The 20,993-nt window shown below is 40.4% G+C and overlaps 1 protein-coding gene across 7 annotated transcripts in view; it reads left to right on the plus strand.

The window, feature by feature from the left end:
- magi2a (membrane associated guanylate kinase, WW and PDZ domain containing 2a) overlaps nucleotides 1-20,993 on the plus strand; it is a 472,217-nt gene that overhangs the window by 248,745 nt on the left and 202,479 nt on the right. Inside the window, exon 1 of one of the 7 annotated variants that reach the window (XM_007890914.2) lies at nucleotides 2,197-2,206. The exons of the other annotated variants lie outside the window; for them this stretch is intronic. The gene's annotated coding sequence lies outside the window, so the exon portion shown is untranslated. Of the gene's footprint in view, nucleotides 1-2,196; nucleotides 2,207-20,993 lie in introns of those variants that run through there. 7 annotated transcript variants of the gene reach the window in all.

A 20,993-nucleotide genomic window follows, 5' to 3' on the forward strand; every position in this document is an offset into this window, starting at 1 on the left:
TGTGGCTTTATGAATAACAAATGAACTGTGTTTAGATTTTAATGTTTTATTTAACAAGCCATTTAATTTATGATTTAAAATTTCCTTAGTTATTTATACATGCACAAGGACAATTTGTCTAAATTTAGCAAACAGAGGAAACTAACCGAGAACAGGAATTAATTCACTAGGTTTAGTGAATCATAGAATTATGCAGCACAGAAGGAGGCCATTCGGCCCATCATGTCTGTGCCGCCTCTTTGAAAAGAGCTATCCAATTCGAGATGGTGGAAGCAGGAAATGTTGTTTGCTTCGAGAACAAATTAGATAGATTTCTGGTGATAATATCTGGGGATACAGCATACAGTTTGAGACACAACATGTCAGGCGACTGCCAGGATGGTGGAAGGCGAACTAGATAAGCGAGATACCTGGGTTCAATTCCAGGCAGGGCGAAACCTTGGGCAAGTTTCCTTACTCCACACGCCTAGTAATAATCCCTCCAAAACAAAACAATAAATAAAATAAACTGTTTCTGGGACACTGCTGTGCGCAATTGGCTGCCTCGTTTCGCCCACAAATATACGGTCAATTCACTTAACAGCATATTCTGTGAAGCGCTTTGAGACATCTAGAAGACATGAAAAGTGCTATATCAAATGCAAGGATCATTATTATTATTATTATTAGATGGACCTTGGTCTTCTTTCGTCTAGCAAATTCTTATGTTCCAAAGACTACATTTCCCGCGATTCAATGCAGATAAGTGCACGTGCTTCAACAAGACAACAACAACAAGATTCCATTTATTGAGCGCCTTTCACGTCGGGAGGACGTCCCAAGGCGCTTCGATGGGTCAGGGCATAATTTCCTGGCAAGACAAGGTAAGTGCAGGAGTAATGGAGGATAGGGGAGCAGCATTATGAGTTAGGAGGTGATTTGTACGAGTAGTGCAAAATAAATCCAAGTGGTTTTGATAGGAAACTGAATGGGACTCAGGGGAACGTATGACTTGGGCCATTATACGATTGATAAAGGTAAGACTTGTGCGAGTTTTACTGTATGTACTGCTCTACAGTCTTCTTCCTTTGCAGAGTTGAACTAAGTCAAAGCCATAATAACCTTATAAAGGAAATAACCTTTGTAAATAATAAGAATAATCCTTGTGTTTGATATTGTGCCTTTCACTTGGGACAACCTCTCAAAGTGCTTTGCAGGATTTACTGTAACGTGTAACGTGTATTTTATAGGCAAAGCACTCAAAGCTCGAAATAAGAGTGCAGTTTACTCTGTAGTATTTATCAGTTGTGCTATTGACCTTTGATTAAAGGAAATTAAAGCAGGACTAACAAACCTTTGTGGATGTCTGAAGGATCAATCTGCTAAAGGTCATCCATTTGTACCCTCTTGTTTGATGGCAACTGACAGTGATTGCAGATAATCCATCTCATCATCGTCGTGAGAGATTCCTGCTGCATTTCATTTCCATGCATATCCGCCACATGCATATGCATGTATGTATTCATATGTGGCACTGTTTCATTAATGAGAGTATCGTGCAGATTTAGCTGTGAACCAGTACGTATTATCTATTTTACTTTGTAAATTGTCCAAAATAGGTCACTTTGAATCTCTCGTATAGCATGGTGCCTACTGCATCTGTACAGTTACTGTCCATTGGCCAGGTGGACATATGGCTGGAGCAGAGACTGAATAGAAGCTCCACAATTTGTTGAATTTGAATGTAAAGCATCGATTGAGAAAAAAAACTTATTCACAGAATGTTCTCTTTGTAATGTAAATAATTCTTTCGTAGATATTTTTCTGATTCACTCCGAGACTGTGAATCACTTAGTGTCTTTGCTTGTATGTAGTCGAGTAGTCACGTGACATCTCTCTTGAAATTCTGCCCTTTTACGAGGAAATTCTGAGGTGGTAGATAAGGGCGGATACAGGGGTCATTGTGCTGGCAGATGTAAATGACCCTGATTTAATAAGAGCTGAGTGGAAATAGCTTGCTTCATCAGTAGAGAGGGGAAAAACAAAGAGCTCAGCTGTAGTTTTCGAACGCCGGGTCTGGTTTGAGCAGAAACGTCTAGATGCTTGTGCTCCTAACTAACAGTACAGCTGAGGCTTTTTCTGTCGGAGTGAATTTTTTTTCCTGCCCAAAATGGACTTGAGCATTACAGGTGGTCTATAGCTCACTGATGTGCGGGCGTGGACAAAGGTAGGCAAGTGTCTATTACTGCCTCGAAAATTGCAGCTCTTGTAAGAGATTGTACTTGGCAATAAATCACAATTTTAATTGCCCTGTAAAATTCGTCTGGAAGGGTGTACAGATGAGGGACTTGCACAGTTGAATTAAGATACAAAGAGATTCCATGCTAGCAGCTGCACGCCGACAAATATTTTATAAAGAGGTGAACATGGTTCCATACAGGAACTGAGACTGCTTGGAGCTATAGGCAACCTTGCTCTTTGGATGCAATTATTTCTCTTGAAGAGAGTCTTAACAGTGGGAGTTTCAAGGTTGTTTACGCCCTGTAGGGACCTAGTTTTTGTTTGAATAGTATGTGCTTCACAGAATTAGGGAATGGATGAAACGTCTATTGTTCGTATGTGTGTGAAGGTGTATTTCTCGTAATTTAACAGTATGTTCAGGATTTTATTGCATCACAACAACTCATTTATGTTTATTGAGCATCTTTTATATTGGAGTTGGGGGAACTTCCCAAGACACTTAAATCCTGGCTTAAAATTAAAATAAATGGTCATTCACTTCATGGCTGTTTGTCGGACATTGCTGTGTGCAAATAGACTGTCGGGTTCGCCTAAACACACAGTCACTGCCCTTTACAGGATATCCTGTGAAGAGCTTTGGGATGTCCTCCCGAAGTGAAAGGCACTATACCAATTGTAAGGATTATTATAGTAATGCTGATTTCAAATACTGTATTTCAAATGCTTATATTTGGATCTGAGAATTGTTGTGTGAATCCTTAAGTTTTGAGAAGCTTGAATGACTTCCATAGGAAGGGCAGTTGAAAGTGAAGTGAAATGTTTTCTCCTCCTCTCTTTCCACCTGTTAGAAATTTTACAAACCTCTGGATTCATTCGTTAAATCTCTAGTCTGAAGGCACAGTTGCTGTAAAACTATAATTCTTAGTTACAATTAGGCTCTCTTAATGTGGACATAGTAGCAATGAAGAAACATAGGAACAGGAATACAGGAATATGTCATTCAGCCTGTCGATGTCGACCTTGTTCTGTCAAAGTTTTAAGATCATGACAGATCGTTTGATCCCATTTCCCTGTCTTTTCTCAACGTCCCTTAATACCATTACTTTCCAAGCATCTTTTATGTTCCTTTTAAGCATCCCATCTACTGCCTTCTGGGGCTTCGCAACCTAGGTTCCTGCAACCCTTGCATGAAGAAATATTTTCTGATCTCATTGCTAACTGCCACAGCTCTTATTTAAGATTCTGTCCCCTTGTTTAGGATCGCTCAGAGAGGAGTCGTCCCCTGTCTGGCTTTTCAAACACTCTCGTTATTTTCAATACTTCAATCAGATCATCCCTTAACCTGCTCCGCTCTGTGGTGTATAACCCATTTACCCAGCCTCTCTTCTTGGCTCTTGTCTTCATTCCAGATTGATTCATTCATCTTGTGAATCAATCCTGGATGCCCTTCAAGGCAAATATATCCTTCCTAAGTTGGGACAAATTGCTCCAAATGAGGTCTGACAGGACTTAGTGCACCATTTCCTTACTTTTATATCCCAGACCATTGGATAAAAAGCCCAGAATCCATTAGAACAACAGGATGAAACTGTTTTATCTGTCTTATTTACGCAAACAATTCTGCTTATGTTTTTCTTTTATCTGTTTTCCTCTAGTTTGCATATTTCTTTATGTAGTTTATATTTGAGGCCTTGTTTTTGGTGCTTAAAGTACTGAGTATTATGGTCCGTTTTGGAATATTTGACTTTAAGTTCAGGGGTTAGCCTGGCTCATTTGGTAGCACTCTCGCCTCTCAGTCAGAAAATAGTGGGTTCATGTCACACGTGATGACTTTGAACTCACAGTCTCGGCTGGCAGTGTAGTGCTTGGGGGTCGTACAGCATTGTTGGAGATGGCGTCTTTCAGATAAGACGTTAAACTGAGGTCTACTTGCTCAAAGAGAATCAGACCAAAATCCCCCCAATAAAATTGGGCACTCACTTCATGGCTGTATGCTGTGAGTAAATTGGCTACCACGTTCACTTACAAGAAGTACCCTTTTTGCAGTACATCCTGTGAAAGTCTTTGCGGCATCCTCCAGATGTGAAAGGTGCTACATCAAATGTAAGGATTACTATTGTTGCATCTTACTTAATCATTGTAATACTTCACTACATACGCTTTAATTTATGTAACGTACAAAAGACAATCAATGGGTATTTGATTAAGTATATTTTTCACCAAGCAATCCTTGAGGCCAGATGAGACTAAATCTATTCTAGAAATGTATGACCTGTCCTGGTCAGCCAAGAAATATGGTCTGAAATGTCACAATACGGCTGTGTCAGTAAATTGTGAATGATTGTGACAATGGATCGTGGTGAACTTCACAAGTAGAAGGCATTTGTTTTCCCTTGTTTGGCATGATGCTGTATGTATTTAAAACACACATTTTAACACAGCTACCAGAAAGCTCAACAAAATGCTGAACCTAATACTAATACTTTAGAGTAAAATATATTTGAATATAAATTGGTGGAGTAGTCATTGTATTACCTGGATCTTCTGCTTTTTTTAAAAAAAATGAGCTCTCAAACATTATACTAAAACAAACTTGAATATAGCAGAACTGTAATGTTACTCAAGTGACAGGGTTATTGACCTTGTGAAATTAATCTAAATAGTATAATTATTTTAATTAAAACGTAAAGTCCTCTTCAATTCTACTCTTTAAACCTATTTTCCATTATCTGTCATTTTGTAATTTTAATAACCGAATTAGTTTTTTTTACCTTCTCCTTTTCTCCATCCTTTTTCCCATTTTTTTTTAAAAAATCGACTTTTTATATGGTTCATATTGGGTTTTCTTTGTTGTACTTGCACTTGCTTTCCGTTTTGGATGTGGGAGCTACTTTCAGAAGAAAAGTTTAAAAATTCATTCAAAACAACATTCACAACAACCTACATTTACATAGCTCCCTTGTGGAGTCCTGCGGCTTAGTGGTTAGAGCACTTGCCTCGCAAGCGAGAGGACCTGGGTTCCATTCCTGGGCAGGATGAAACGTTAGACACGTTTCCTTACTCCACACGCTTGTTTATCTAGCAGTAAGTCAGAACCCAGTTGTTAGTCAATTGGCAGATTGCTTTCCCTAAAAAAAATTGTTCACTCAATCCACAACTGTTTGTGGGACACTGCTGTGTTTCGCCAACAAAATATACAGTCAATTCACTATACAGTATATTCACGTCAACGGCGTGATAATGCGCTATGTCAAATGCAAGGATTATTATTATTATTATCTCAGCGGGGTAGCCTCTTGGAACACTTATTGGAGAGCACCTTTGTAGAAGAGAGATTCAATTAATTGTTGGTTCACAGACCCGAACATCCATTGAAGTGGAGCATTACCTAAAATTCCAAAAGTTAAATTAAAAGTTTCTGTGTTTATAATGCATTTGAAAATGTGAACATTGTTTGCTACAGCTTCCAGTGCCCACATGCGGTTCAACTAATTTGACTGGAACAACTAGTTAATAAGCTAGCTCATAAATTAGACTTATTACATCTCAACGGCGTGATAAATCACTAACAAATGCAAGGTTATTATAATAAATACATTGGCAGTACAGACATTTCTTTGATGATGATTATTGTTATAATATGTGAAAATCAGATCTCTTGGCCGTAAACTGTTTTATCCTGCAACCTTTAATATTTTTGTCATGCTTTTGAACATAACTCAGGATAGATCAAAATCTGTGCTTTTATTCCCTTAGGCTATATTTTCTGAAACATTAATGGTTGGGTTTGCCTGGTTGTGCAGTGGGATTTCATTAAAAACAATATGTATAGGAAATTGAAACTGACAGCATTATTTTAAGGAACTCTGATCACAGTGATGTTTCCTGAAAAACTTTTCAAAATCTCTTTATTTGTACAAGACTTCCAATTTTCAGCCTAAAAATGACATTGGGCAAGTCAGCCTCCTGAGAATTTGGAAATATGTGTTGTGATAAATATCAACGTACTGGTAAATTGACCCTAATATTGCAAATAATTTGTGCTGCACTGAACCGAAGTGGATATATTTTGATTTGCCATCCCTTGTGACAACTGTGAGGGATGTTTGGATTCCCCATTCTGTTCCAATTAAGCTGGTGAGAGTATGTATTTGTGTGGGAGTCGATTAGTTAAACAATAGCACGTGCGATGACTTGCATAAATCCAATGAGATGAGTTTTGCTGAATCAAGTTCAAATAATGAAGGTTTACTTACGTGGTTTGTGCACGTTTTAAAAGCAATGAGTTTAAGTTTTCAAATGTGCTTTTTAACTGCTTAGACCTTCCCAAAGTGAAATAAATCCTTTTGGGCACATGCCAAAGAAAAGAGGAAAACCACTGCAATAGCCCAAACGTTGAAACATCCATTTTATCTTAAACAGCAAACTGTTAATAATAATAATAATAATAATAATCCTCGATATAGCGCCTTATCACGTCTTCGAGATGTCTCAAAGTGCTTCACAGAATATACTGTAAAGTGAATTGACTATATTTTTGGGGTGAAAAGTGGCAGCCAATTGTGCAAAGCAGTCCCTCAAACAGTCGTTGATTGACTAACCAAATTAGTATTTTTTTTTGAAGGCATTCTTACCCCCCGAAAAGTGATCCGCCGAATGAATAACAACTGGGTTCCAACTTACTGCTTGGTAGACAGAGGCGTATGGAGTAAGGAAATTTCCCTAAGGTTTTGCCTGCCCGGGAATCGAGTTCAGGTCCTCTCGCTTGTGAGACGACTGTTCCAACAAATACACTTCTAGACTCCAAAACGTTTCCCCTGGGAATCGAACCCTGGTCCTCTCGCTAATGTATTTTTAATCCATTTAAATTGCATGGGTCAAAGCCGCTTTTTTCACTTTTACTGGCCAGTTTGTTTCTTCTCAAGCCAAACAGTAAATAATTGAATCATTGTCAGTGGGATTGCTTTCCATGTGCTCCAGACAAACTATTAATAAAAATGAGAAAGGTAGAGAGATGTCGTCTGACCCTTGGGGATAGAAATACAAATAGCAAATAAGAATAGCACCTGTAGATTGAATTGTCATTTTAAATTTGCTTATCATACAACAACAACAAAATTGCATGTGTATAGTGCCTTTTATATCGGGAGGACGTCCCAAGGTGCTGGACAGTCAGAGTTTCGGACCCGAGCTGGGGGTCAGGATCAGGAGGGTGGAGGGCAGCGGGGAAGCAGGGAGATTGAAAGCACAATCGAAGAGGAGGGTCTTGAGATGGGTTTTGAAGTAGGCAAGGGAGGGGGTGAGGTGGAGGGACTGTGGGATGGAGTTCCAGAGGGTGGGGGCCCGCCCACCAATGGTGGGGTGAGCGAGGTGGGGGACGTGAAGCTGGCCGGAGCCCGCTGAACGGAGGGAGCGGGCAGGATGGTAGGGAGTGAGGAGGGTGCAGAGGTAGGGGGGAGCAAGACCATGGAGGGCTTTGAAGGTGAGGACCAGGATCTTGAACTGTATCCTCTGTGTGATGGGAAGCCAGTGGAGTTGGGCGAGGATGGAAGTGATAGGGTCGCGGAGCCTAGTGCGGGAGAGGACACGGGCTGCAGAGTTCTGGATGATCTGCAGTCTCTGGAGGGAGGAGTTGGGGAGGCCGACAAGCAGTGAGTTTGCATAGTCGAGCCTCGATGTAATGAAAGCGTGTATGAGGGTTTCGGCGGCCTGCGGTGTGAAACAGTGTCAGAGTCGGGCGACGTTGCGGAGGTGGGGAAAGGCAGAGCGGGTCATGGCGCAGATGTGGGGTAGAAAGGATAGTTGAGGGTCAAACAAGACCCCAAGGTTCCGGACTGGCTTAGCGAGGTGGAGTGTGCAACCATGGATGGTTGCACTGAGGTGAGGAGGCGCTGACGGGAGCCAATCAGGAAAACCCCAGTCTTGTTGATGTTTAACTGAAGAAAATTTGCCCTCATCCAGGACTTGATGTCTGACAGACGTTCTGTCAGCACAGCAGTGGTCCTGGAGTCAAGGGTGGAGGCAGAGAGATACCGTTGGGTGTCATCCGCATACATGTGGAAGTTGGCTTTCATTAAAAAAACAGATGCCTTGTAATGCTTATTATCCCCCGCCCCCCCACAACTTTAAGTGCCAGCAGCAATCTCAAAATATAACCAGTTCACTTCAGTCACACAAGGCAGTGATTGTACATGTTTCAAGGGGGAAGTTAATGGCCCTGAATCACAGACTCACTAATAGCAGGTAAAGCTGCAAGACAAATCGTATCCTCATTTCCTTCACAGCCAACAGCATTTTGGGAAAATGTAGCAATAACCTCAAACGCTTTCATTAATCCATACAGCAAAAAAAAGATTATTAAACCCTTAAGACTTTGAAAGTGCAGGAAGGCACATAGAGTCCTAATAAAAATATATATACTTCAGGTGGAGAGGATGAAAAAGAGCCATCTTATTTCGGCATCTGCTTATGTGGACCCCAGATGGTGATAATAATAATCCTTGCATTTGATTAAGCGCCTTATCACATCTTCTAAGAACATAAGAACATAAGAATTAGGAGCAGCAGTAGGCCATTCGGCCCCTCGAGCCTGCCCCACCATTCGATAAGATCATGGCTGATCTTCAGACCTAACTCTAATTACCTGCCCTATCCCCATATCCCCTAATGCCTCTTTTTTTAAAAATCTATCAGTCTCAGCCTTGAAAATGTTTAAGGACTGAGCATCTACAGCCTTCTGGGGTAGTGAATTCCATAAATTCACTACCCTCTGAGTGAATAAATGTTTCCTCAACTCTGTTTTAAAAGGCTGACCCTTAATTTCTAGACATGTCAAAGAGCTTCACACAATATATTGTAAAGTGTAGTGACTGTATATTTTGTGGGTGATTATATTGTGTGCTTTACTTTTCTTGGATTTGGGTAAAAATGCACTAAATGTTTGACCCATTCCTCTGATAATACAATGAGGTAAATTAAGTTTAATACAGATCAATGCAAGTGCCAACTGTAGGAAGTAAGAATAGGAATCTTATGTCACCCCATGGAAGGCATAGAACTTACCAAGGGGGAAATCTGAAAGAGATCTAATTAGTTGACTCATTGCTCAATATGTCAAAACAGTGTGAGGCAGAAACACACAAAGCAAACAGGATGGTAGGCTTCATTGCTTAATCAGTTCCATTTAGATCCCAGATGTCATAGTCCAGCTATATAGTGTCAAGGCAGGCTGCAACAAAATAAGTTCTGATCATCTTATACAGTAGATGTGTATGACACTTTTAAATGGGATTGGGAATGCATTAAGACAGAGGAACAAGAGGACAACGGTTTAGGGTTGCACTGGGCAATTTCAGGACAGAGACCAGGAAGTTTTTCTTTACCCAGAGGTAATAATTTAGGTAATAATTGGAACAGATTGCTAGGAAGGGTAGCTGAGGTCAGGACACTGGACTCAATTAAAAAAAACAGCTGGATGTTGTAATGGGTGAACGGTAAGATGGGAGTTCTGAAAAGATGAGAACAGGTTGGCCAAAGGGTCGTCTTCATCTGAACTAATCTTATGAGGTCATACTTTAATAAAAATATCTCTTGATAAGCTGAAAAACGCAGTCTCTATCTGCGTTTAAGAAAAATAATTATCATCTTTGCATTTGAAATAGCGCCTTTCACTTCGGGAGAACATCTCAAAGGATTTACTGTAAAGTATAGTGGCTGTGTATTTTGTAGGTGAACGGAGAATGGATGGTGTGTCGTTAGAATCAGAGAGAATTTGCTGGATTAAAACACAGTGCTTATTAGAAAGACTTTGGGATTTGAGTAAGAAATATCAAGGTATGATTTTGATTGTTAAAAAATGAATAAGATAGTAGAAAATAAGGAAGAAAGAGAGCAGCCAGCTTGAGAGGATGTTATGGTATTATAACTTTTATTTAGGATTTATTGAAGTGTATATTTTATTTTTTAACATTAATAAAGTAAGAAAACAGAATACACAGAAGCATTATTATTACAATAGATGTTTGCGTCTCAGTGTATGATCTGAGATCTTACAGGCTTGAGATGCAGAATTTCCAGGCAAAGACAATGTTTTGAAGGTTAATGATGGTTAAAAAGAAAGTGTGAGTTTTTATTTCCAATTATACAATATTGCTGCAGTACATGAAGCAATAAACGCTACCAATAACAAGACCAAAACAAGGACTGGGGGGGAACAAAGCATTTGTATAACAATGCCAAGGCTTTCATCTCAAAAATGCTGTACTATTACTGGGGACTACTGACTAACTAATGTTCGTACTTATTAATTATGAATTTTGACTAGATTTTATTCCAAAATTCTGCACATTTCGATTGTAAATGTACCATTTTTATGATTTTCGATTTCCAACAGTACACAAGCTTGCAATGAATCTTTCCTTTATCTGTTAATTTCTTTTGACGGCTTTTCTCCCCCACCTTTTTTTCCTCCCTTTCCTCCAGTGGAAATAACCTATGCAATGTTACCCTATTGTAACCTTCCATGTGTTATCTGGAAGATTTGAGTTCAGAATCTAGACAGTTACTCTAGTGCTTTGAGATTCCTCCTGATGTGAAAGGCACTATGGAAATGTAACTTGTATTATTGCGTTGTACTGAGCGAGTGCTATATTAGTCAAACCCTGTCCGGTGCCCCTGTTCTGGTGGTTCAGATGGACATTAACGCTCCCCACATCACTATTTGAAGAGTTTGGGGTTGTCGCAGTTGCCTGGCCATTATCCTGCCCTTTTCCAAATCCACCAAAAAATATGCTGCTTTTTGATCTCAATCCTATTTGGATACAGCTGTCATAGGATACATTAACTGTCACCTTTGCCTATTTAACCACCGCTATACTTCAAGTTGTGTAAAGCACTTTGAGACACTTCGACGTAATGAGGCCCTAAATCTACTGTGAACATGTAAATCATAATGCAAGCAAGACAAGGCTTGTGATTTAATATGATGCTGAGAATGACTAAGTTGAAATGCAACAGCCTATGATTCTCAGTGGGATGCTGTGGATCTCTCAAAGCTCTAATATTTTAGAGATTGTTATCACCCTTCATTATACACCTCTTCCCACCCATTAATTTCTGAGCTCTGTGTATTGCAATTGTCCTTTGAGGCATCCTCTTTGTAACAGAATTATATACTATGAAAATTACAATGTATAAGGAGGCCATTTGGCTCATTGAGCCTATGTGCACGCTCTTCCATTGGAGCTGTATACTCTAATCCGGTACCCTTTTATGTACAATATAATACAATTTATACAGCGTCTTTCTCGTTGGGAGGACATCATAAAGCAATTAACAATGCTGAATGGGCACCCAAGCTGGAGGTGGGAGCTGAGGTGGGTGTGAGGGAAAAGGTAACTGAAAGGGCATTCAAAGAAGTTTTGAGACATTCCTTGAACGATAGGAGGGAATGTGCAAGTCGGAGGCACTCCAGGATGGAGTTCCAGAGAGCAAGGGCAGAATGTCTGAAAGCCACTCTACCGATGGTGGGACAGATAGAGTGGCGGCCATGAAGCTGGCCAGAATTTGCAGCAGCTAGATCAGTGTAGTTAAAGGAAGTTTGTTTATTTTTTTGGTCAGCCAGGTGTCTTGACACATGCGGAAACCCATCACCGTTGCTTAAGAGCATCCAAACCAAACTGAGAATTCCACGCATCCCACGTACACATGGAAATCCCAGAGATAGATTGCTGGAATGGAATGAATTCCAGGAGGTCATAGAAATAAGGTGGGGCATGGAGGGATTTTGATGTGAATATTCACTTCAAACACTTATCCAGTTGACTTTTTAAATGTGGCGAACATCTTTTTAATGTGTTTTTTATATTCTGGCCTCTTCCCGAGGCTATGTCCTGGGATTAGGGAAGTCACATGCATATATATTTTTTAAAAATTGTGCATTCTCAGGCGAGTATTTCTTTTATATTTGAAGAATTAGGAAATGTAGCAGTACTCACTTTTCTGTGCTCAGTTTCTGGTTCAAGTGAAATTACTCTAGAGCACGTGCAGTTGAAACAGCAGTGAGCTGCAGGTAGGCAGTTCTATTCTCAGTAGACAGCAGGTAGACCCAAGCGTATCAAGGTCTGCTCTCAATAGTGGTCACTGAGCTTTACATTAATTAGACCAAATGCCTACTGTGCTGTACTGATCCAGTCTGTGTGCAGTAATTAATGAGAGTGTAGTAAACTCCAACTTAGACATACTCTACACGTGCGTTTAGCAACTGATTATTGTAGTTCCAGTCTTTTGTTTAACAAAACAATGCAGAACAAGAAAGGAGATGCAATATATTTTGAAAGACTTCTTTCTGTAACTAGGCTATTTAGACAAACTAATTACAGGCAGTGAATTATATTTATTATTCATATATTGTAAATTGAGTTATATAAATTAATGTATTTTTTTTGCCTTCGGTGATAAATAGATTATTTCAAATTACAGGAAATTATTAGGCTGTAGTAGTAACAATGTAGGTTTCCTGATCATTACTTAGAATATACCTGCTTTTTTTGTAGTTTTCTAGATGTAAACTAATGGCCTATTGATATGAAATGTTTTCACAGATTGTGTGTTTATTGGCTTTGGAGCTCGGGAGTTTTAGTTGTGATTTTAGTAGTTCTGTGGCTATGTTGTTTGGTTTAATGACTTTCTTGTGTTAATGGCTGTGTGGCTGTGATTTTCTTTGGAAGTGAAGTTCTTTCAAGTAATAGAAGGATGAGGAAAGGGAAGTCTGATTCTGATTTCCTGCAACACATTTCCTCGCATCAGAGCCTGTTAAGTATCTGATTTTGGAGTCCTGCTTGTATTTAATTCGATGTGGTCACAGTTGGTAAAAAACGCACAACACCAAGATCTGTAATCATGAGTGTCATGGGTGATCCCACCTGCCAAAAAACAGTAATAATAATAATATTCATTGCATTTGATATAGAACCTTATCACAAAGTCACGACAACAACAAAATTGCATTTATATAGTGCCTTTCACGTCGAGAGGACGTAATAGAATGTAACAGAAACAGAAATCCTTGTGGGATCTTCAGTACAAGCTGCCATTCACGATACATGTCTAACGTATTGCTTCTGCAGTTTACTGAGTTTGTCTGATCTTTGGAGTCTTTGTTGCTGACAGCAATTTCGTCCATTTTTTTTGCAGTTACAAAGTTAATGAGCCGTGTGGCTAAGAGCCGCAGTGTCATTGTTGGTGGGCAGCTGTTTGCAATCTAAATGCTTTGATAAAATACGCTTCCATTCAAAGTGAAGTCCCAGAGCTGATCCTTGCCAGGCACACGGTCAGTCAGCATAGGGCAGCCACGAGAGAGTTCACTCATCATCATCATCACCACAAGCGAGAGGGCGTGGGTTTGATTCCCGGCAGGGCAAAACGTTGGGCAAGTTTTCTTACTCCACACGCCTCTGTTTACCTAGCAGTAAGTAGGAACTCGGTTATTATTCGATTGGCGGATCGCTTTTCCGGGGGTAATAAACCTTTCAAACAAAACAAATAAATTATTTTTTTAAATAATAATTTGGTCACTCAATCCAGGACTGTTTATGGGACACTGCTGAACGCAATTGGCTGCCGCGTTTCGTCCACAAACCAGACAGTAAATTCACTTTACAATATATTCTGTGAAGCGCTTTGAGACGTCGAGAAGACATGATAAGGCGCTATATCAAATGCAAAGATTATTATCAACATGAGCTGAGCTGGTTTACAAATAACTTTCAGAAGGGATGCCTGAACAAAGTAAATATTGAATCTGCTTCAATTTTGAAGCTTTGTTCATTGTTTGTTTCACAAAATGAAACTCCCAGTCGTTTAGGAAAATAGGAATTGCGAGACGGAAAAAATCCAAGGTCCATCTAGTTTGCCTTCTACCATCCTGGTTGTCGCAGGCTACAATAATGGAGATGTTGATAGTGATAATCTGTGTGGTTTAGTCTACCATCACAGTTGCCTAGTCCTTCCAAGCATACTACACTTGTCTCAAATTACTCATATACCATATCCCACAATATTATTTTCTAAAAGAAATCTATCTACAGTAATTTGCAATTGAATGAATTGACACCATCTGCTTCACCATCTCCCTAGGGAGCCTGTGCCATAGATTTACCAGTTTCTCACTGAAATAGCGTTTCCTTAGATTGTTTTTGTGTTTACCCTCCTACTGGTTTGAAGACTCTTAAGATTGGCGATAGGTTTCCGTGTATGTCAGATAACTGCCTGTGCCAAAATAAATACAACTGGGAGAAGACATGGCATATACTTTTACAAATGGGAAAAGTTATTTGATGAGGTTAGCCAGCCCCTTCTGTTTGGTCCTTTTTAGCTCAGAAATGTTGTGAGTTTGGGATCAGCAGGGCTCCAGTGCTTTATCCAACAGTCCTCATATATGAGCGGTGGACCACAATTCTCGGCAAATTATTTGGGTTGCAATATGCCACAAGAGCTGTGGAATCCATCAGTCCTACCTTATCAGCAGTCATCCATACATATGCACATTGAGCAAGGACCCTGGCTAAATTGCTCCTGTGGCTCACGGACATCAAGATCAAATGAAGCATTCACTGCCACCCCTCACTGGGATCGACTAAATCTGTTCAGACCAGTGATCAAACCTGGAAGCCCCCTCGCCTGTATAGCTCATAGAATCATAGAATGTTACAGCTCAGGAGGAGGCCATTCGGATGATCGTGTCTGTGTCCATCCTTTGAAAGAGCTATCCAAGACGGCCCCTTCCCCTACTCTTACCCCATAGCTCTGTAACTGTTTCCTTTTCAAGTACCTATCCAATTCCCTTTGAAACCTAATATCAAATCTGCTTCCACCACCCTTTCAGGCAGTGCCTTCCAGATCATAACAACTCTCTGGGTAAAAAAAATTCTCCTTGTCTTCCCTCTGGATCTTTTGCCGTAAGTGGGGTCTCCTTGGAGATGAACGAGCTCCAAGGTGACATGCCTGGCAATGGAATGTCGGAATCGAGCTAGACAACCCTGTGTGGTTGTCTCGGTAGTCCGGTTCCTGAGCCAGGCAGGTTTGCAGTATTACAGGGCATTTCTGATGACAGCATAGCCAGCCTGGCTCATTGGCAGGACCTGGAAGGGAAGACCAGTCACTGGGGGCAGGGAGTCATCCCACTCAGCTCCTGATAAGGCTGTAAATCAAAGCCCAAATGGATAGGATGGTGCTAGCTGGACAAGTAGTGGGAAAGCTTGCCAGACAGTGATATCAATGGCAAGCTATGCAGCTGTAGCTGGTTAGACCCCAGCAGTTACCCAAACGCACACTCTGGGGTCCCCAAGCCTTGGCTCTTGCCAACCTGCGCCTAATACTTTCTGGAATTAGGTAAACAGGATGCGTCTCTCCAGGGAGAGAATGCGCATTCCATTCCGACAATCTATCTCTGGGGATTTCCACGTGTAGGTGGGATGCATGGAAATCTCAGCTTGGTTTGGATACTCTTAAGCACGATGCTGGGCATCTGCAAGTGTCAGACACCAGGCTGACCCCAAAAATAATTATTTTGCTAATTATCTTAAATCTGTGTCCTGTGGTTTCTGACCCACCCGCCAGAGGAAACAGTTTCTCCCTATCTACTCTATCAAAACCCCTCATACAGTCATTACACCTTATACTAAATCCTGTGAAACTATTGAGATATTCTGACAATGGGGAAAGGCTCAGTATCATATCGCTGTGAGGTACATGGGCAGCTCAATCATTCCTTTTCCAAGAGAAAATCATTCCAGCAGCTCCTAATTTGTGTTTGACACCAGTTATTTTTCTTGTGTCCTGTTGCTAAGGTGATCTAAAGTGCATGATAATGAGGGTTTAAAAGATAATGCAGATGCGATATTCAGTTTGGTTCCTAAAGTGTGTTATCCTTTCAGACTTATTGTATCGAAATGCCAAGCAAAGAACAGCAAAATTATAAGCTAGATATTGCCAGGTTCCAACATTCACATTAATCACTATGGTTACCAGGAACATTTGCTGCTTTGAGACAAAAAAGTAGGAACATTCATTTAAAAAAACAAACTACAACCTCTGAGTGTTCTTTCCATCTTATTTAAGAAAGCATCTACGCATTTTTTTTCTTAAGAGGGTAGGTTATTTTTAAGAGCCCCTCTGTGCCTGGGAAGAGAGGATGGGAGAGAGTAATATTTTTGTTAGAGTGCTTTTGTTCCTTCCTAGTCTAGTAGCTTCGTTTCATCCTATGAGGGGTTTTGATAGAGTAGGTAAGGAGAAACGGTTTCCTCTGCCGGGTGGATCAGTAACCAGAGGACACAGATTCAAGATAATTAGCAAAAGAACCAGAGGGGAAACAAAGATAAAAAAAANTTTCCCCAGAAAATTGTTAGGGTCTGGAATGCAGTGCCTGAAAGGGTGGTGGAAGCAGATTCAATAGGAGTATTCAAAAGGGAATTGAATAAGTACTTAAAAAGGAAAAATTTGCAGGGCTCGTGGGATAAGAGCGGGGGAGTTGGACAAGTTGGATAGCTCTTTCAAAGAGCCGATGTAGGCACGATAGGCCAAATGGTCTCCTTCTTTGCTGTAAAATTCTATGATTCTATGATATCTCACACCATCGTTCACACTGAAAATTTGGACAGCTTGGGGTTCTGTACCAGGCTTTTGCCAATGACACTATGGAGTGAACGGGTGCTTGGTGAAGGGGCATCTCCCTTGCACCTGACCACATGGGGACATGCCTGACCCTGTGCTCTGCAACTGCCTACAACAGCGTAGCTAAGTGGCCAGTATATCCTGCCTGCGGCCTTGTGGTTCGTACTCCAATGAGCTCCGTCACCCACTGATAACCTCCAGTTATCTTTTCATTTATTCGGCTTTGTTTAATGCATTGCGTGCTCACCAAGGTAAGGGAGCTTAATCTCGGCCATCAACAGTCCTAGATACTAAATATGGGAAGTCAAATTTTCAAAAATTGCACTATTGGTATATGCATCTATACCATAGCTGTGTTTCCAAACAAAACTCAAATTACTCAAACTACATTAAACTGGGTTTGTTTTAGCAATTCCTGTGTTCAGGCTTGAGTGAAGAATAAGGAAATCATAACATTCTCCACCCTGATCCAATTATTAGATAAGTATCATTATCAAAATTGCTCTGGCAGCAAAGCATTCTTTTTCACTCAAAGGTCAGCCTTAAAAACATGTCTTTGAAACCCTTCCTTCCTTTGATATCAAGCTAACTTGTTTACGGTTCCGAGGATCAGTCCTCAGCTTCTGCAATATAGTGGCGTCAAGTGGTGCACTGTGTTGTTGGCGTTCGCCTACAAAATACAGTCCTACTACACTTCATACGAAATAACAATAATAATCCTTGCATTTGATATAGTGCCTTATCACGTCTTTGAGACTCTCAAAGTGCTTCAGAGAACATACTGTAAAGTGAATTCACTGTATATTTTGTGGGCAAAACGCAGCAGCCAATTGCGCACAGCAGTGTCCCACAAACAGTCAGTCGTGGATTGAAATGATCAATTTATTATTATTATTTTTTGGGAAGGAATTATTACTCTACTGGGTTCCTACTTACTGCTACTACTGGGGATCTAACCCAGGTCCTCTCTTGCGAGGCGAGTGCTCTAACTACTGAGCTACAGGACTAAATCCTGTGTAGCTATTGGGATATCCTCCCAATGGGAAGGGCTCAGTATTAAATGTAAAGATTTTTATTATTATTATTATTCAGCTTAATAGTTGCGCTGAAGATTTCTATGTTCATTGCACTCTCGATCACAGAGGTCACTTGAGCACAGAAATAAAACAAATTAATAAACTTAATCGGTCGGTATCTGATCCAGCAGCACTGAAACGTTGTTTGCGTAAAAATTGACCAGCTTAGACAGATCCAAAATAGAGGCTGAATTTTTTGAATTGCAGCTCAGGCTAAACAAACATCACACTCGCATTGCATTCTCGGCAACCATTAGCACTGACTCAATTTCAGGGTCAGGAATTTCACCTGGAAAATCACGCAAAGGTGGACACTTTGTAATGCTTTAGAAATCATGTCCCTTAATGGTCAATTTTGTTAATGAGAAGACATTGGCCATGTCCTCAGCACCATCAAAAAATCATGGAAAGGATGCTGTTTCAATGTTAAAACAGAAGTGTTTTGAGACACTCTCCTGACGTGAAAGCACTATATAAATGTTAAATTGTTGTGTTGCTGTGCTGTATAATAATAATAATCCTTGCATTTGATATAGTGTCTTATCATGTGGTTGGGACATCTTAGAATGCTTCACAGAATATACTGTAAAGTGAATTGACTGTATATTTTGGGGGTGAAATGCAGTAGCCAATTGGGCACAGCAGTGTCCCACAAATAGTCATGGAGTAAGTGACCAATTTTTTTTTGAAGGGATTATTACCCCCAGAAAGCGATCATAATGCACACCCCTTGCAATTCTCCTGTTAACAAAGTAAGCAAAGTTAACCTGACCCTATTTTGTTAAGACAAGTGTGAAGCAAAAAAAAGTGTATTCTTTGATTTACATTTACAATATATAAGAATGTTCTATATCAACTTGGTGCAGAAATATTTCTGCAATCCTCAGAAGGACAAAATGCATTTACTCAGTGAGAAAACTACAGTTTTGCACTGTGGTAAAATCGCTTACATGGTTTAAGCTCTTAGTTTAGGCAAATGTTCAGTAGTAGTGCTGCTGAAATATCCCAGGGATTACTTTAATTATAATTTTATAAATCATTTGTAGGAAGTATATTCCTGCAGTGAGCTAAGAAGCAAGGTGAACTCTTTCAAAGCTTAAAGCCATCTTAGTGGCTTGGTGAAAAATAATCACAGTTCCAAAATGTTTATCCGTGCTGTCGTACTGTATTTTCGTCAATAATTGTTTCTTGATGGGGGTAAACCGTTTGTAATAGTAATAATATTACTTTCATTTGATACATCGCCTTACTATGGTGAGGGCCTCACCATCTCGGACCTCACCATCATCGACAAAATGATCTCGGACCATCATTTCATCTCCCTTAACTCCTCAATCCCTCTCCCCACCGCTACCCGACCCATCTCATACCACACCTGGAAAAAAATCTCTCCCCCTCCCTCTCCTCTGCCTTGGAGTCATCTGAACCCCTTCTTCTCTGGGCATCCTCCCGCAATGACCTATCCTCCTTAGTCACCCATCTCCACAGCTCCCTCTCCTCCATTCTCGATTCCCTCGCTCCCCTCTCTTCCCGAACCGTCTCCTACTCACGCAAATCACCTTGGTACACCAGCCACCTCCACTCCCTTAAAGCCCAGGCGCGTATCAAGTGCAAGGATTATTATTATCGCCATGGGATCTTTAATATCCACCTGAACAGACAGGTGGGACCTCGATTTAATATCTCATCCGAGCTATGAGTTCCAAGTCCCATCGTGTGGCTTGGATCCACCTCTTCTGACTCAGAGGTGAGAGCGCTATGAACTGAGTCGGGCTGACATCTAAATTTGCTTCACATTTTGACATTGCCTGAGGCAGATTTGTACAACAGAAGTTTGCAATCATTTTAAACTACTTCATCTGAGCGTTGGTAATTATGAATTGGTTTTGATCAGTTGCGATGCTTGTTCTGTCAACGGATCGGGAATCATTCTTACTGTCAAGTGCTCTTTTGTCTACTCATCATCACTGCACCACTCCAAAATGTGGCGACAAGACAGGAATGGGAGAATGCAGTTGCATTCAGTCAAGTGAGTATGGGCTATAAGAATCCTGTAGCGTATTGCTTAGAGCACTCGCCTTGCAAGCAAGAGGACCTGAGTTCGATTCCAGGACAGGGCGAAACGTTGGGCAAGTTTTCTTACTCGGTTACTTGGTTGTTAGTTGATTGGTGGATCGCTTTTCTGGGGGTAATAATCCTTTCAAAAAAATATATAATTTGGTCACTCAATCCACAAATCTTTGGATGATACTACTTTGCGCAATTGGCTGCCGTATTTCGCCCACAAAATATATAGTCAATTTACTTTACAGTATATTCTCTGAAGTGCTTTGAGACGTCTCGAAGACATGAATTAACACTATATCAAATGCAAGGATTATTATTATTATTATGTATTTAGGGTCTGGCAGAAACCTGCGCTATTTCACTGTTTTTGCCACTAAATTCAGAGGACATATTCCAGTCTCTGAAGGTATTCTTGTCCATCTACCATCTGATCAGTCTCAATGTCTCACACACACAGTTTACTGAATTCTTTACATATGCGTTCAGCACAGGTTTACATTGATACCTGTACAACTCTGATAAGATTCTCCAGATATTTTATATGAGTACACAGTACATCATGATGGGAATCTAAGTACTACTGGTGTTAAGAAATTATTCTGAAATTACAGTGCGTTCATTTATTCTGGGATTAATCCAGTTCGGAGTGAATACTTTCTGGGTTGAATTTAAACATCCACAAAGGATTTACTGAAAATCTAACCTCAAATTACCTGAGGTTAAAGCATCCACTGCAGATAGTTGAAATGTGTTTATGCAGTTCTCTTGGCTAGACTTGGATTAGTTTGAATCCATTTTCTGCCAGAAGCCAGGAATTACAACACCGCATGTAGAATTCAGTGACTAAATCAGGCTCTTCAGTCAGTCTTGTAAAATGACTTGCCAACTCTGCTTCACGTCCACCAGCCCTCCTTGACCTAGAAGACATTGATCTCTCCAAAGCAAAGGCTTCTTAAGGCT

This window comes from Callorhinchus milii, unplaced genomic scaffold, assembly GCF_018977255.1.
Source record: "Callorhinchus milii isolate IMCB2004 unplaced genomic scaffold, IMCB_Cmil_1.0 Scaffold5, whole genome shotgun sequence".
NCBI classification, from domain to species: Eukaryota; Metazoa; Chordata; class Chondrichthyes; order Chimaeriformes; family Callorhinchidae; genus Callorhinchus; species Callorhinchus milii.